This window comes from the organism of the source record quoted next, unplaced genomic scaffold, assembly GCF_019419815.1.
Source record: "Pyrus x bretschneideri cultivar Hongxiangsu unplaced genomic scaffold, Pyrus_bretschneideri_v1 Contig2, whole genome shotgun sequence".
NCBI classification, from domain to species: Eukaryota; Viridiplantae; Streptophyta; class Magnoliopsida; order Rosales; family Rosaceae; genus Pyrus; species Pyrus x bretschneideri.
Window position 1 is genome coordinate 9099098 of NW_025999501.1, and position 16795 is coordinate 9115892.

Consider the following 16795-nt stretch of genomic DNA (forward strand, 5'->3'; position numbering starts at 1 on the left):
TGTACCACGTATTTGATAAAAATGAGACCTACTTATATTGGTAGGTTATACATCTCACTAGTAGAAATTTTGACTTCACTGACAAAAGTAGTTTGTCAGCAAAAGTCAAAATTTGTTGGCAAAGTGTCTTTCCCGATGAAAAAATTTGTCGACAATTTTGTCGCGCAAAGCATGTCGCCTAAGAGTTTTGCTAACGAATTTTGGTACTTCGTCGGCTAAGATTCAACTTTTACCGTCAAAATCCTTTTTGTCGGCATTTCCATTTTTCCAGACAAATATTTTCGTCGGTACAGGTCTGTTTAGCCGACAAATAATACTTTTCAACGTACAAAATGTGTTTGTCGCCATGGATATTTTGTCGGCACAAAAATTCTCTCTGCTGACAAATTGGTTATATATGTGTGTGTGTGTGTACAAGAAGACATTTAATATATAAAAAAAATACTTTAATGCTCAGGTTTTACATTTGCATATCAAAATATAATACCCAATTGTTAAGAAGTAATATTTTATTGATTGATAAATGTTGAATGTACATCCAGAGTGCTATACAAAAGCATCGTTAGTGAAATCATAAAACAATTGAAGAAGGAATGTTACACATGAACCAACTAAAAAAATATCAAAAGTCGCTCACTGAAACTGCTCACACAAAAGCTCCCACCTCAGGCGAACCAAACTCTCATGTTACTCAAACTTGAACTCCCTGCATCGACTAGCCATGAATCTGTTGAGGTAGTCATAGTTTTCGTAAACAGTTGGATTGAAATAATGATTAGAAGATCTCAAATGTGCTAAATATCAATAAAGAACATCACCTCCATGAGAATGATAGAGATAGTAAAAAAACATACTCGAAGCTTCTCAGAGTCTAACTCCTAAAATTACAATCTTTATTTCCACGCAAGAAAAGGAGCATTCCCAGCTTTAGATCAAATTACCTTCAAAAGTTCAATAATAACACCACATATGCAAACTCAAACATTTAAAAAGATTATATTACGAGTGCAATTATATATTTCTCGTTTAATATTAGCAATATCAGAAATGTGAACATGTGTCATCATGCAAGAGGTGGCTTACGGAAGAGCTTCAATTGCGACCTTAAACCTTGGACAATATAGCACAACAGCAGAAAAATAGGGAAGAGTTGCATTAACACTCTAGTAGAACAACAAAAAATGAAAACTTAACATCATATTAGTATCAAGCATATAGTAAGTTTGATTAAGCATCCAACATTTATCATACATATATTCTTAGAGGCCAGGACAATGGTTCATCCAAACCTTGTAATGAACATTTCAAACCACCTGCCAATTGAGAGGTTTTCTTTAGTCCCTTAATAAGATGCAAATCAAAATGAATGAAAAGAGGTACAATAAGTTACACAATAGTAATTAGTAGCGGTTCAAATCTGGGATTAATTAGTATTCAAATCTTTGATTAATTAGTAGCCCTCAAGTACTGAGAGGTTCTCTTTTAGTCTCTTATGTAATAGCTGACTAAAGTACTTACTTAGTTATTTTCATCCAATCGAGGTATATCAAACATCTGATTTAAAAACCACAAACTACAGAGCTTTATTAGAGTTTACACAATCATGAAAACTCTAACAAAGAGGATTCTTTCAACAAAACATATAGTGTCAATGTGTTTGGGCCCAAAATAATATTATTGGGCCGAACGTAGGTTTATATTCGGCCCAAAGCTTTTCCAAATGTACTATGGGCTGTCTAGTGGTCATAAGCCACTCAGTTAGAGCGGTCGAGTCCTATTGCAAGAAGGAGTGATTTGGATAAGAGCGAATGGGTTGAAGTCCTAATATGATAAGGAGTCTCAATGGAGTGAGGACGTTGAGATTTGAGAAGTGAAGGTGGCCGGATAAAGAGTTTGGTTCAAAGTCCTAGTAAGAGTAGGATTGGCCAAGCCCTGGTAGGACTAGGACGAAGAATCCTAATTCGAGTATAGTTCTGATTCGGCCAAGATGAGATTGGCTGCTATAAATAGGAAGGGATGCGTCATTTAAAGGCCCTTCCAATTCAACACACAAATTGCCCTGCGCAAACCTCTCAAACATCTTGAGATTTTTTTCATTTTCTTTTTCCGCCAACACACCTTCAGTTTGGATAAACAACACTGTGAAGGCAACCAACGAACATCTTCAATTTGGATAAACAGCATTGTTGCCGTAGAATCAATACACCGAGGAGCACATTCAGTTTGGATAAACAGCACTGCGTCGAGGCCGACTGGTTACCTATCCAAGTCTCGGTTGAGAAGGGCTTCCGAATCCTTAGTGGCAGAGATCATCTTATTAGCCATCTCGGCGAAGTAAGGTGTTACAAGTTACTACATTTGGCACATTGAACGCCGAGTGATTTTATGATTGGATACTCATAAGTGAGTTTCAGAGTTCCGTAGTGGCAGAGGTCATCTTATTAGCCTTCTCGGTGAATTAAGGTGTTACAAGTTACTACATTCGGCACATTGAACGCCAAGTGATTTTATGATTGGATACTCACAAGTGAGTTTCAGAGTTCGGTATTTTGACGGCCGGACCACATTTACCATCAAGACATACATCTCTTTTGAGTACCTGTGTCCGTATAATTTGGAGCTAGTTCGACGTGCTTATACTTTTACGAATATAATCACCGTGACCGAACGCGGGGCCGACGATTCGTGAATTTCATAGAACTAGCAGCCTTGTCTTCAGGCTCAAGAACCTGAAGGCCGAGACGTGTTCCTTCCTCGGTCGCAGTTGCAAGATCAAGAAGTCAATAGCACGTTCAACGCAACATCAACAAATTTTATTCCTTGGCCGAGCTCGGCTGACAAGTTGACATGCCCTGCATCAATCGAATGACGTAGTTAGCTCATTAGTTACTTGGCCTGCGCACCACATAGGCTTGGTAGTTTTTAGGGTCAAGACAATGTAAAATCTTAATTAAGATTAAGAGATGACTATTGTCATACAACAACTGTTTTCAGCATAAGAACTCCAGGTACAAGTCTCGCATTTTCTGTGTTGACATTGAATCCAAATCCAATTGCATTTCAGGAAGGTTTCTTTGCTCTAACTCACTTCAGAAAACACAAATATCACCAAATGAAAAGTACCATTAACATCAGTGCTAACAAACACGACCAAATAAAAAATATGAAGGCATTTTCTAACCTTGTTTGACAACCTATTCAATTCCCTTCAACTGGTACTTTTGAAAAATTACAAGAACCAAGCATTGACCCTGCACCATAAAAATCCTTCAAACATGCCCAAATTAAACCATTACAAGAACCAAGCATTGGCTCAAAATTTGTCGGCAAAATTAGATTTTCTAGTAGTGTTGCGTATATAGATTCTGTGAATAAGCAGAGAAAAACATCATGATACTTAAAATAAAATAAAAAACCAAATCTGCATAATACATTCATGTATACGGTAATGTGGTGATTAATATAAAGGCGAGGGGTAAAATTGATGAACTGGAAATGCGTCAACAAGTGGTTGCAATGAAAATTCCAAAGTTTACATGCGTGGAAAGTTTTCTCAACTTATTTGTACATCAAAACAACGGTCTTCTTCTTGCGTTGGTTTGTAGCGACTGGAGACGAAATTGGGATCTATAGAATTTGACAAGGATAATACTTGGGTACTCACTTGGGAGTACCCAAATTACTAACCAAATGACATAAATTAATAAGAATTTAACACGTGTAATTTTTTTTTTTCAAAAAAGAACCAAACATTGTTCACACTTAGAAGCCCAAAGATTAACGGCGCATTCTCCCAATTATGTAGGACCCCAATTGTCCTTCTCCCTCCCGCTCACACTACATCTCCCTCTCTCTCACTCTTTCTCAGACCACCATCCACCCAGATCAGCGATGGCGAAATCCGAGCAATGACGACCAACGACAAAATTGAATAGAAAAGCCAAATGATCTTGAAAAACAAGGAATCGGGTATGTTTTCTTACTTTTTCTCCATTCTCAATTTTTATGTTCAATTTTTTTTATGCGAGCATGGTTTTCTCTTATTAGGGTGTGCTCTTGTCATTGTTAATTTTGTTCGAAATATTAAAAAATTCAATTCAATTTTTTTCAGTTCTCCATTTTCTTTTCAATTCCAATGGAACTGAAGGATCAATTCTCTGATGTATTATTTGATGGCATGTTTTATGTCTGTATAATTTGAATTTGTATTTGAAATTTTTCATTTTGGTCTGAAAATTGTGATAGTAGGCTATTTTCGACCCTTTTGTTATTGTTATTGGTGTTGGTATATCAGGCATTGCAGCTGCACGAATTCTGGGTTTTTTGGGTTTTTATTTTTTATTTTTTTTATTTTTTTTATAGTTTTGAGTATGTTTTTTTTTTTTTTTTTTTTCTTTTTTTTTTTGTGTTTGAATACAAGTTGGTTGAAGAGCTGCATAAAGGGCAGCCACAAGGGCAAAGCCATACAAAGCAAAGTTTCCAACATCGTGATGTCAACCATTTTGCATATGTGAGTATTAGATTCCTTTTTCCATTTCCATGCCCCTTGATTGGTTTTACAATTTGGTCACTTTTTTAAGATGTATAGTGTTCCATTTTTTCTGGGAGTTGTTAAGATTCTAGTAATCAACTTGTTCCATTTAGTGACGCCTATAAAATGAAAGTTACTGTGTTCATATGTTTTCCAAAATATCTCAAATCTCATAATCTGTGGGTCATTTGTGTGCAGGATGTTCATTAAGAGGACAAGGAATTGAGAGAAAAGCTCCCCCTGGTTATCACTTATGCGTCTCAAATGCATAGAGTTGAAGGAGTTGAAGTCTCTATCTAATATAAACAATGTCTTTGTATATGCTGATGCCTATGGTCTAATATGGACATAGATTGTTTCTCAAATTGGTATGATAGGGTAAAATAGTACGTGAGATTCGTCTTAGTTTCGTCTATAATTTTGGGTTGGAATCTATAAATCCGTAATGAGTAAGAGACTTTTGTTTTGTATATGTATGTTTTGATAGCCTCTTTCAAATTCTCTCTATAAGTCAAACACAGTTTAATACCTTATGCATTGTCAAGGAAAACGTTTTTGTTTTCATGTACATCTGAAAGTGTCTTTCTCCTTTATTTAGTTTTACTTAATTGGGGCATTGTCATTTGTGTATGTGGTCAGAGTGTATGTATATTGATGCAGAGTTACATTGAGACACCTACAAAGGAATACATGACAAAATCAACATATGAAACCAGTTTGGCGTTTAGTGAAAGGAAATTGTGTCCTTTGATGAACAAATACCAAAGTAGCAATAACAATCTCCAAAATTATCACCAAACTAGCACTTGACTTGTGACATCCCTTTAGTCACACTTGTTTAATACAGTACAAGTTCAACAAAATGATTACAACATCTTCTCCAATTCAACAGAAATTGCCTCCATGGTCTTTATCTTCTCATTTTCCAAGCCCCTTGTTTGCACTGTTACTTTGTGAAAGGTCATGATGGTGCTTCATAACTTCCAATAAATTACCAAGCAAATTATATTATATAAAATCATTCATAAAAACAATAAGGTAATACTTCTTAGGTTATACTAAGAAGTATAAGGGGAATATAACAATATTCCGCCATTGAAATCGACCCTGACACTAGTATATTCCTGCATTATCCACTAAGCATATGGGCATGCTCACAACTATAAAAGGAGGTCATTGAAAAGTTGATCATCAAAAAGCACAAGTATTGATAGATACTATTGTGGACGATCTTGTAAGAATCATTTATACTACAATATCTTTGTTAGAGAGGACCCAAATTCGAATGCTTGTCCCGATTGGTCGAGAACAATTACCAATTAATTATTTCTTAATGATACTTTTCTTCTCATTATCAGAAGAGTTTCAAAATATATATGAATCCCGGCCACTAGTAAAAAAAACACTTTGCACGACGTACGTACATTCGTCGCGCAAATTCAAAAATCGTTGCCTAAGGGTTTGCGCGACGCAACCTTCGTCGCGCGCTAACCGTCGCGCCAAGGCAGTGACGGTAGGGGTTGCGCGACGAAGAAATAACATGCGTCACGCAAAGTGGCTTTGCGCGACGCATGGCCTATGTCGTGCAAAGCCACTTTGCGCGACGCACAGCCTACATCGTGCAAAGCCACTTTGCGCGACGTGCGTCCTACGTCGTGCAAAGCCTCTTTGCGTGACATGCGTGCGTCGCACAAAGTAGCTTAGTGGCTTTGCCCCGCTTTGGGTGACGTAGGGACATGCGTCGCACAAAGCCACTTTGTGCGACGTAGCTTACTTCTTCGTCGCGCAAACCCTTTTTTTTTTTTTTTGGCAAAAATATTTTTTATTTACTTTTTAATAAATATTGTAATTAAATTCTAAATAATAATTAATAAACCAAGAAAAAGTATTTAATTATAAAATATATGAAAATGTACATACAAGATGTCCGAACAAAAATAGAAAAAACTACAATAACTATCTTCTAGGTTTGATACATCAAGTTACTGGGTATCGGCTGGGCAAAAAGTGGCTAGGAGGTCAAAGATGGAGCAAGATCAAGTGATGGCATCGGGATTTGAAGACTGGACATCGAGATTTTGCTTCATAGTTAGCCTGCTCAGCTCCAAGGCATCAAGTAACTGCAAGAAATTGTGAAGATCAAATATCCTACACAACAATGCTTATTATATGAAAAGAAAGATAACTACTTTTTCCATCAACTCCACCATTTACCCTTATCTGATCCTCAAAATAAATGAGACCGGCAAGAGTACTATCAATGCCAACATATACTTAGTTTTTCAACATATCCTACACAACAATGCTTATTATATGAAAAGAAAGATAACTACTTTTTCCATCAACTCCATGCCTGCATATATTTAGTTTTTCAATGGGACCTCAATACATGATCCAAGATTAAATTATTTGTCATATTAAGAAGGAAAAAAAAAAAAAAACAAAAGATATCTTATTTGGAAGATGAAAACAACTAAGCCTTAAATCTTTCATCTTTTCAAACTTGCACAATTGAAAGAAATTTCATATTTATGTGCCCTGTGTGTGTAAGACAGAGAAAGAGAGAGAGAGAGAGAGAGAGAGAGAGAGAGAGAGAGAGAGAGAGAGAGAGAGAGAGAGTACCGTGAGATGAAGTCGAAGTTGGGAGAGTAGTGAAGGGTTTCTACACATCAGCCAGAGAGATGGCGAAAGAGAGTTGCAGATCCGCGAAAGAGATGGCGAATATGTGTGATTTAGGTTTCGATTTTGTAAGAACAATGATTATAATTAAAGGGTAACACGCTACCAAAACCTATAGGTAAGAAACTCACTGATTGAGCTATCAAAAAACAAAACAAAACTGACCCACATGAAAAAAAATGATACTTAGACCAATAACCTCCATTAGTTCAAAATCTATTAAAAAAAATCTATGCATATATAACACATTTTGGTATCAAATACCAGCAGCACAATTGGGTTTCTTTTTATTTTCTCTTTGTTGGCAGAAGTCTAAAAGCGATATTGACTAGAGCATATAGCAAACACAATTATTATTTTCAAAACTGATTCCTGATGGGGGTGGACCTCCTTAGTGAAATGGAAGCCCCACTCTAATTATACGAAGGCGACCCATTTGCACTAATGATAAGACTAAAGCAAGTTGTAATTAATTTGAAACCCATCCTAAACTCAAACCCTAAGATTATCTAGCAACTGAAATTAAGTGAGATTCAAAGACAGAATCAAATACAGAATTTTTGTAATGTTATTTACAACTTGAACTACAATCCTTTTGTATTTCACGATTTATCCTAATGTGTGCTAGGAAATGCTAACAATCTTAAGATTCCTCTTCCTGTCACATTCAAAAAGGTCATTTCTCCTAACTTTTGTATGTACAAGTATTTCATTGTTACATGTTATACCAAGTCAAATAATTAATTAAACTTAACCAGATGAAAGAAATATCTCTTTTAATCAACAGAGGTGAGAACTCGAATTGAAAAGTTGTTTTCAATTGTAATAGAGATTATTACTAAACCAATACCTAATTAGTTATAATATGAAAAACAAAACATCGGAGCGGGAGAAATTACAAACGTATCTAACAAAGAAAGAGAAAGATGGAGCCTTCACAAGGGTTGTGTACGTGAGGCCCCACTACGTGGCAACACTCTCGGAGCAAGAGGCATCGGAGCAGGAGGCATCGGAGCAGAAGGCATCGGAGCGAGAGGCATAGGAGCGGGAGGCACCGAAGATAGATCATTCAAGGCCCCAATCCTTGGTGGAACGCTGGATGACCCAGGAAAAAGGTGCCTCTGGAAGAAAGCTGCAAGCCTTTGACGGTCATCAAGCTCATCAAGCTTCCTCTTCATGCCTGTCGAATAATTGTTGGCAAGCACGTGCAAACTTCGGTTCTCGTACTTAAGCTGTTTGATCTCCTGCTTAAGACTCTCCACCTCCGCCATCAAGGATTCAACCTGACGGGAGCGAGCAAGAAGGCGTTGGCCCATGTTGGACACAGAGCCAGCGCACTGAACGCTAAGAGCCAAGGACTCTTGAACGGCCAACTCATCGGACCGTCCTGAAAGCAACTGACTATCTTTGGGAGTGAGGAGGTTCCGAGCTACTATCATAGCCGTTGTTGCATCTGTCATCACAGAGTCCTCATCTGTAAGAGGGCCATGAGAAGATAAGAAAGACGGGCACCATACCTTATCTTGACGCGGCGCAACCGGATCATTGCTTAGACTCAAATCTAAGCAAATGTTCGATGGGTTAGATGAGCTAGCCATTTTTCAAGAAGTTAAAAGAGAAGGGTTGGATGGAGTGAAATCTCGACGGGCCGGAGACGATTTCTGGGCAATTTTCAAGTGTGCATGCTAGAGGTGATCGATCACCTCTATTAAAGGAGAGGTGTTCACCGATTCAGAAATGAAGAGACACCACTCTTCAAAACCGGAATTTCCGGCGTAAAGATCGCCAGCTCGTCAGACGCAATCCCGGCTTTTCAGAAGCTCCCAGCTTTTCAGAAGACGCGTGGAATGCGAGAAATCAGCTGCACACTTTTGCCGACAAGCGTGGGAGACAAAGCCGAAAGCTCCCGGCTTTTCAGAAAGCGTGTGCCACTTTGTCGAAAGCTCCCGGCTTTTCAAAAAACGCGTGCCATTTTGTCAAAAGCTCTCTGACAAAGCTGAAGACGCGTGGAGGTAATTTCCGCATCCGCATTGCCACTTGCCATTACAATTCCTATATACATCAACATTCATGGCAAGGCATACACCCAGAAGCGCATGACTTTCCTTCTCGGCCGAGAATGTAAATGCAACCAACCCTCTCAAACATGCTCAGTTTTCTCCTTCTCTTGAGAACACACTTTCAACCATGGATGTATCCCCCAAAGAAGATACCAAATGCCTGGAGTACAAAGGAGGCAAGAGGAAACGGTGGATCGAAGCATGTGGATTCATTCGCTGCCTCTTCGAAAGCAAAGGTATCTCATATCATCAAGGGCGAAAGCAAAGGTATCTCATATCATGCTCTTTCCCTGTCTTTTCCTTTGTCCTTGATATTACCTGCATGGCAAAGTGAAAGAAGCAATCAGCCGGCACTTGGAGTCTATCTGGACTCTATTCCCTGGTTGCTTACCTAGCGTTGCTCTTGAGTAGTCATCTTCAACGGTTGATACACTTCCAGAGAAGGGACCACTTCTGCAAAGGGGAGCAAGTAAGGCAAAGGAAAAAGATACATTGAAGCATGAGGAGACAAACGGCCTTTGCGCGACAATACCTTGCGCGACGAAGCTATGCGTCGCGCAAAGCGGGTTTGCGCGCCAAATCTTGCACGACGTTTGGCACTTTGCGCGACGATCCAACCATCAAACTAATTTCAACGATCCAACCATCAAACTTGTTTGTATATACTTCAAGATCTCATATGCCAACAATCACAACAAACAAACATTTAGAGATCAAGTAACGGGACAAAACTTTTCGACGATTATAAACGAAAAATCACGATTTAACGGTTATTTTAACTCCGACTTTGATGATTTTTTACAGCTACACTCCTTAACCCTATATGAATACAATGAAGTAATTCGATCGTCCATTTAAAACATTTACACAAGTGGACACCTTATATTATACTTGATGGAAGTATAAATAAACTCTAAGTGTTAATGAATCTATTGTTTTGATGCGATATGCATTCTACGAAACTAGTTTCAACGATCCAACCATCAAACTTGTTTGTATATGCTTCGAGATCGCATATGCCAAAAATCACAAAAAACAAATATTCAGAAATCAAGTAACGTGACAAAACTTTTCGACGGTTATAAACGAAAAAGTACTATTTAACGGTAGTTGTAACTCCGATTTTGATGATTTTTTAGAGCTACACTCTTTAACCCTATATGAATACAATGAAGTAATTCGATCGTCAATTTAAAACATTTACACAAGTAGATACCACAAAAGAAAAAGCAATACAAGAACCCAAAAGAAAAGCCAAAAAAAAAAACAAAAAAAATCACTTTGCGCGACGTGGGTACACCTGCGTCGCGCCAAACAGATTTGCGCGACGCAGGTGTACCCACGTCGCGCAAAGTGCGTTTTTTTTTTTTTTTTTTGGCTTTTCTTTTGTCCTTTTGTTTATGAGTACAAGATAAATAAATTAAAATATACTTTCTAAATATATATACCATTGAACTTGATGGGAAACACATTCTATGAAACTAGTTTCAACGATCAAACCGTCAAATGTTTGTATATACTTCGAGATCGCGTACGCCAAAAAATCTCAAAAAACAAACATTCAGAGATCAAGTAACGGGATAAAACTTTTCGACGGTTATAAACAAAAAAGCACGATTTAACGATAGTTTTAACTCTGATTTTGATGATTTTTTAGAGCTAAAGTTGGGGAAAAAAGCGGTAAAACATTCTTGGCTTGGCGTCAATATCTTGCGCGACGTAGCCGAAGTCGCGCAAAGTAGCTTTGCGCGACAACACTTTGCGCGACGAAGGAATGCGTCGCGCAAGGATGTTTTGTGCGACGTATGTGCACCTTCATCGCGCAAAATCGCGTTGCGCGACGCATTCCTTCGTCGCGCAAAGTGTTGTCGCGCAAAGATACTTTGCGCGACGTTTTGAATTTAACGTCGCGCAAACATGCTTTGCGCGACAAAATTTGCTGCGTCGCGCAAGTTTCCGTCGCGCAACAAGTGGTTGCAATGAAAATTCCAAAGTTTACATGCGTGGAAAGTTTTCTCAACTTATTTGTACATCAAAACAACGGTCTTCTTCTTGCGTTGGTTTGTAGCGACTGGAGACGAAATTGGGATCTATAGAATTTGACAAGGATAATACTTGGGTACTCACTTGGGAGTACCCAAATTACTAACCAAATGACATAAATTAATAAGAATTTAACACGTGTAATTTTTTTTTTTCAAAAAAGAACCAAACATTGTTCACACTTAGAAGCCCAAAGATTAACGGCGCATTCTCCCAATTATGTAGGACCCCAATTGTCCTTCTCCCTCCCGCTCACACTACATCTCCCTCTCTCTCACTCTTTCTCAGACCACCATCCACCCAGATCAGCGATGGCGAAATCCGAGCAATGACGACCAACGACAAAATTGAATAGAAAAGCCAAATGATCTTGAAAAACAAGGAATCGGGTATGTTTTCTTACTTTTTCTCCATTCTCAATTTTTATGTTCAATTTTTTTTATGCGAGCATGGTTTTCTCTTATTAGGATTTGCTCTTGTCATTGTTAATTTTGTTCGAAATATTAAAAAGTTCAATTCAATTTTTTTCAGTTCTCCATTTTCTTTTCAATTCCAATGGAACTGAAGGATCAATTCTCTGATGTATTATTTGATGGCATGTTTTATGTCTGTATAATTTGAATTTGTATTTGAAATTTTTCCTTTTGGTCTGAAAATTGTGATAGTATTTTTATTTTTTATTTTTTTTATTTTTTTTTATAGTTTTGAGTATGTTTTCTTTTTTTTTTCTTTTTTTTTTTGTGGTTGAATACAAGTTGGTTGAAGAGCTGCATAAAGGACAGCCACAAGGGCAAAGCCATACAAAGCAAAGTTTCCAACATCGTGATGTCAACCATTTTGCATATGTGAGTATTAGATTCCTTTTTCCATTTCCATGCCCCTTGATTGGTTTTACAATTTGGTCACTTTTTTAAGATGTATAGTGTTCCATTTTTTCTGGGAGTTGTTAAGATTCTAGTAATCAACTTGTTCCATTTAGTGACTCCTATAAAATGAAAGTTACCGTGTTCATATGTTTTTCAAAATATCTCAAATCTCATAATCTGTGGGTCATTTGTGTGCAGGATGTTCATTAAGAGGACAAGGAATTGAGAGAAAAGCTCCCCCTGGTTATCACTTATGCGTCTCAAATGCATAGAGTTGAAGTCTCTATCTAATATAAACAATGTCTTTGTATATGCTGATGCCTATGGTCTAATATGGACATAGATTGTTTCTCAAATTGGTATGATAGGGTAAAATAGTACGTGAGATTCGTCTTAGTTTCGTCTATAATTTTGGGTTGAAATCTATAAATCCGTAATGAGTAAGAGACTTTTGTTTTGTATATGTATGTTTTGATAGCCTCTTTCAAATTCTCTCTATAAGTCAAACACAGTTTAATACCTTATGCATTGTCAAGGAAAACGTTTTTGTTTTTATGTACATCTGAAAGTGTCTTTCTCCTTTATTTAGTTTTACTTAATTGGGGCATTGTCATTTGTGTATGTGGTCAGAGTGTATGTATATTGATGCAGAGTTACATTGAGACACCTACAAAGGAATACATGACAAAATCAACATATGAAACCAGTTTGGCGTTTAGTGAAAGGAAATTGTGTCCTTTGATGAACAAATACCAAAGTAGCAATAACAATCTCCAAAATTATCACCAAACTAGCACTTGACTTGTGACATCCCTTTAGTCACACTTGTTTAATACAGTACAAGTTCAACAAAATGATTACAACATCTTCTCCAATTCAACAGAAATTGCCTCCATGGTCTTTATCTTCTCATTTTCCAAGCCCCTTGTTTGCACTGTTACTTTGTGAAAGGTCATGATGGTGCTTCATAACTTCCAATAAATTACCAAGCAAATTATATTATATAAAATCATTCATAAAAACAATAAGGTAATACTTCTTAGGTTATACTAAGAAGTATATGGGAATATAACAATATTCCGCCATTGAAATCGACCCTGACACTAGTATATTCCTGCATTATCCACTAAGCATATGGGCATGCTCACAACTATAAAAGGAGGTCATTGAAAAGTTGATCATCAAAAAGCACAAGTATTGATAGATACAATTGTGGACGATCTTGTAAGAATCATTTATACTACAATATCTTTGTTAGGGAGGACCCAATTCGAATGCTTGTCCCGATTGGTCGAGAACAATTACCAATTAATTATTTCTTAATGATACTTTTCTTCTCATTATCAGAAGAGTTTCAAAATATATATGAATCCCGGCCTTTCTTCCCAATGAAAATAAATTTACTAAACAAGCTGTGGGTTTCTTATTGATAAAAACAAGATTCTAATTATGTGTTCAAATCAACTTTATCATGTATAGAATTTATTCCAGATTAACTCTTTAGAACACTGATCAATTTAGTTGAAACTAGTCATGCAATATACCAAAAATGGGTTCGATCCTCAAAAAGTTTATAGGAATATAAAAGGATACCTCCATTGAAATCGACCCTGACACTAATATATTCCTGCATATCCACTAAGCATATGGGCATGCTCACTATCATATCCACTAAGCATATTCCTGCATATCCACTAAGCATATTTTTCTTCTCACTATCAAAAGAGTTTCAAAATATATATGAATCCGGCCTTTCTTCCCAATGAAAACAAATTTACTAAACAAGCTGTGGGTTACTTACTGATAAAAACAAGCTGTGGGTTACTTACTAAACAAGCATATTTTTCTAATTATGTGTTCAAATCAACTTTATCATGTATAGAATTTACTCCAGATTAACTCTTTAGAACACTGATCAATTTAGTTGAAACTAGTCATGCAATATACCAAAAATGGGTTCGATCCTCAAAAAGTTTATAGGAATATATTATACGAGCTTAGGTAACATGGTTTACGTATGCAATTGAGTCATGTGTGTGTGTATATATATATATAAAACCAAGTAGTTAAATTAAAGATTACATATCCTCAAGCCCAAGATTATAATACTGTTCTAGGTGTATATATAACAAGATTCCTCCATTGAAATCGACCCTGACACTATAATATATTCCTGCATTATCCACTAAGCATATGGGCATGCTCACAACTATAAAGCAGGTCATTGATCAGTTGGTCATCAAAACGGACAAATATTGATAGATCCTATTGTGGAGAATGAACTTGGAGGAACTATTTATACTACAATATCCTTGTCGGGAGGACCCAAATTCAAATGCTTATGAAGATTGGTCCAGAACAATTACCAACTAATTTTTTCTTAATGATATTTTTCTTCTCACTATCAAAAGAGTTTCAAAATATATATAAATCCCGACCTTTCTTCCCAATGAAAATAAATTTACTAAACAAGCTGTGGCTTTCTGATTGATAAAAACAAGATTCTAATTATGTGTTCAAATCAACTTTATCATGTATAGAATTTATTCCAGATTAACTCTTTAGAACACTGATCAATTTAGTTGAAACTAGTCATGCAATATGACAAGAATGGGATTCGATCCTCAAAAAGTTTATAGGAATATAAAAGGATACCTCCATTGAAATCGACCCTGACACTAATATATTCCTGCATATCCACTAAGCATATGGGCATGCTCACAACTATAAAAGGAGGTCATTGATAAGTTGATCATCAAAACGCACAAATATTGATAGATCCTATTTAACATAAGTGAGAGACAATGATGAGTGAACAACTGAAAATTCAGGTGACAGAATCTGTCGGTGAAGTTGGTGGAGGTGGTGGAGGTGGAGGTGGAGGTGGAGGTGCAGGTGGAGGTGGAGGTGGTGGAGGTGGTGGAGGTGGAGGTGGAGGTGGAGGTGGAGGTGGTGGAGGTGGAGGTCGCCGTGGCTGTGGTTATGGCGGTGACGATGATATCCTGCTGGTGATGAAGCTTTCCATTAAAGGTGAAGGATTTTCAGGAGGCAAGGACTACTGAATAGAGAGGAGCTCTCATGCCTGCAGTTAAACAGGGCCAATTAAATAATTGTCTAAGAGCTGATCCAAAACAAGGCCAATGATATAATTGTCTAGAATATGTTTAATGTTACTCTATATTGGTGTGTCTAAATAAATGACGTTCTCTATTATGATCTTCCCATTTACACTAAAAAATGTTTGGTAAAAAACATTTATATATTGTACCACGTATTTGATAAAAATGAGACCTACTTATATTGGTAGGTTATACATCTCACTAGTAGAAATTTTGACTTCACTGACAAAAGTAGTTTGTCGGCAAAAGTCAAAATTTGTTGGCAAAGTGTCTTTCCCGATGAAAAAATTTGTCGACAATTTTGTCGCGCAAAGCATGTCGCCTAAGAGTTTTGCTAACAAATTTTGGTACTTCGTCGGCTAAGATTCAACTTTTACCGTCAAAATCCTTTTTGTCGGCATTTCCATTTTTCCAGACAAATATTTTCGTCGGTACAGGTCTGTTTAGCCGACAAATAATACTTTTCAACGTACAAAATGTGTTTATCGCCATGGATATTTCGTCGGCACAAAAATTCTCTCTGCTGACAAATTGGTTATATATGTGTGTGTGTGTGTGTACAAGAAGACATTTAATTTATAAAAAAAATACTTTAATGCTCAGGTTTTACATTTGCATATCAAAATATAATACCCAATTATTAAGAAGTAATATTTTATTGATTGATAAATGTTGAATGTACATCCAGAGTGCTATACAAAAGCATCGTTAGTGAAATCATAAAACAATTGAAGAAGGAATGTCACACATGAACCAACTAAAAAAATATCAAAAGTCGCTCACTGAAACTGCTCACACAAAAGCTCCCACCTCAGGCGAACCAAACTCTCATGTTACTCAAAAACTTGAACTCCCTGCATCGACTAGCCATGAATCTGTTGAGGTAGTCATAGTTTTCGTAAACAGTTGGATTGAAATAATGATTAGAAGATCTCAAATGTGCTAAATATCAATAAAGAACATCACCTCCATGAGAATGATAGAGATAGTAAAAAAACATACTCGAAGCTTCTCAGAGTCTAACTCCTGAAATTACAATCTTTATTTCCACGCAAGAAAAGGAGCATTCCCAGCTTTAGATCAAATTACCTTCAAAAGTTCAATAATAACACCACATATGCAAACTCAAACATTTAAAAAGATTATATTACGAGTGCAATTATATATTTCTCGTTTAATATTAGCATTATCAGAAATGTGAACATGTGTCATCATGCAAGAGGTGGCTTACTGATGAGCTTCAATTGCGACCTTAAACCTTGGACAATATAGCACAACAGTAGAAAATGGGGAAGAGTTGCATTAACACAATAGTAGAACAACAAAAAATGAAAACTTAACATCATATTAGTATCAAGCATATAGTAAGTTTGATTAAGCATCCAACATTTATCATACATATATTCTTCGAGGCCAGGACAATGGTTCATCCAAACCTTGTAATGAACATTTCAAACCACCTGCCAATTGAGAGGTTTTCTTTAGTCCCTTAATAAG

The 16795-nt window shown here is 36.8% G+C and overlaps 1 long non-coding RNA gene across 1 annotated transcript; it reads right to left on the reverse strand.

Moving 5' to 3' along the window:
* Positions 1-6402: 6402 nt before the first annotated feature.
* Positions 6403-7090, reverse strand: LOC108866508. Its single transcript, XR_001952365.2, has 2 exons — positions 6746-7090; positions 6403-6651 (listed from the first exon to the last, which is right to left on the reverse strand). It is a non-coding gene; the product is annotated as an uncharacterized LOC108866508 (long non-coding RNA).
* Between the last annotated feature and the right edge of the window lie 9705 nt (positions 7091-16795).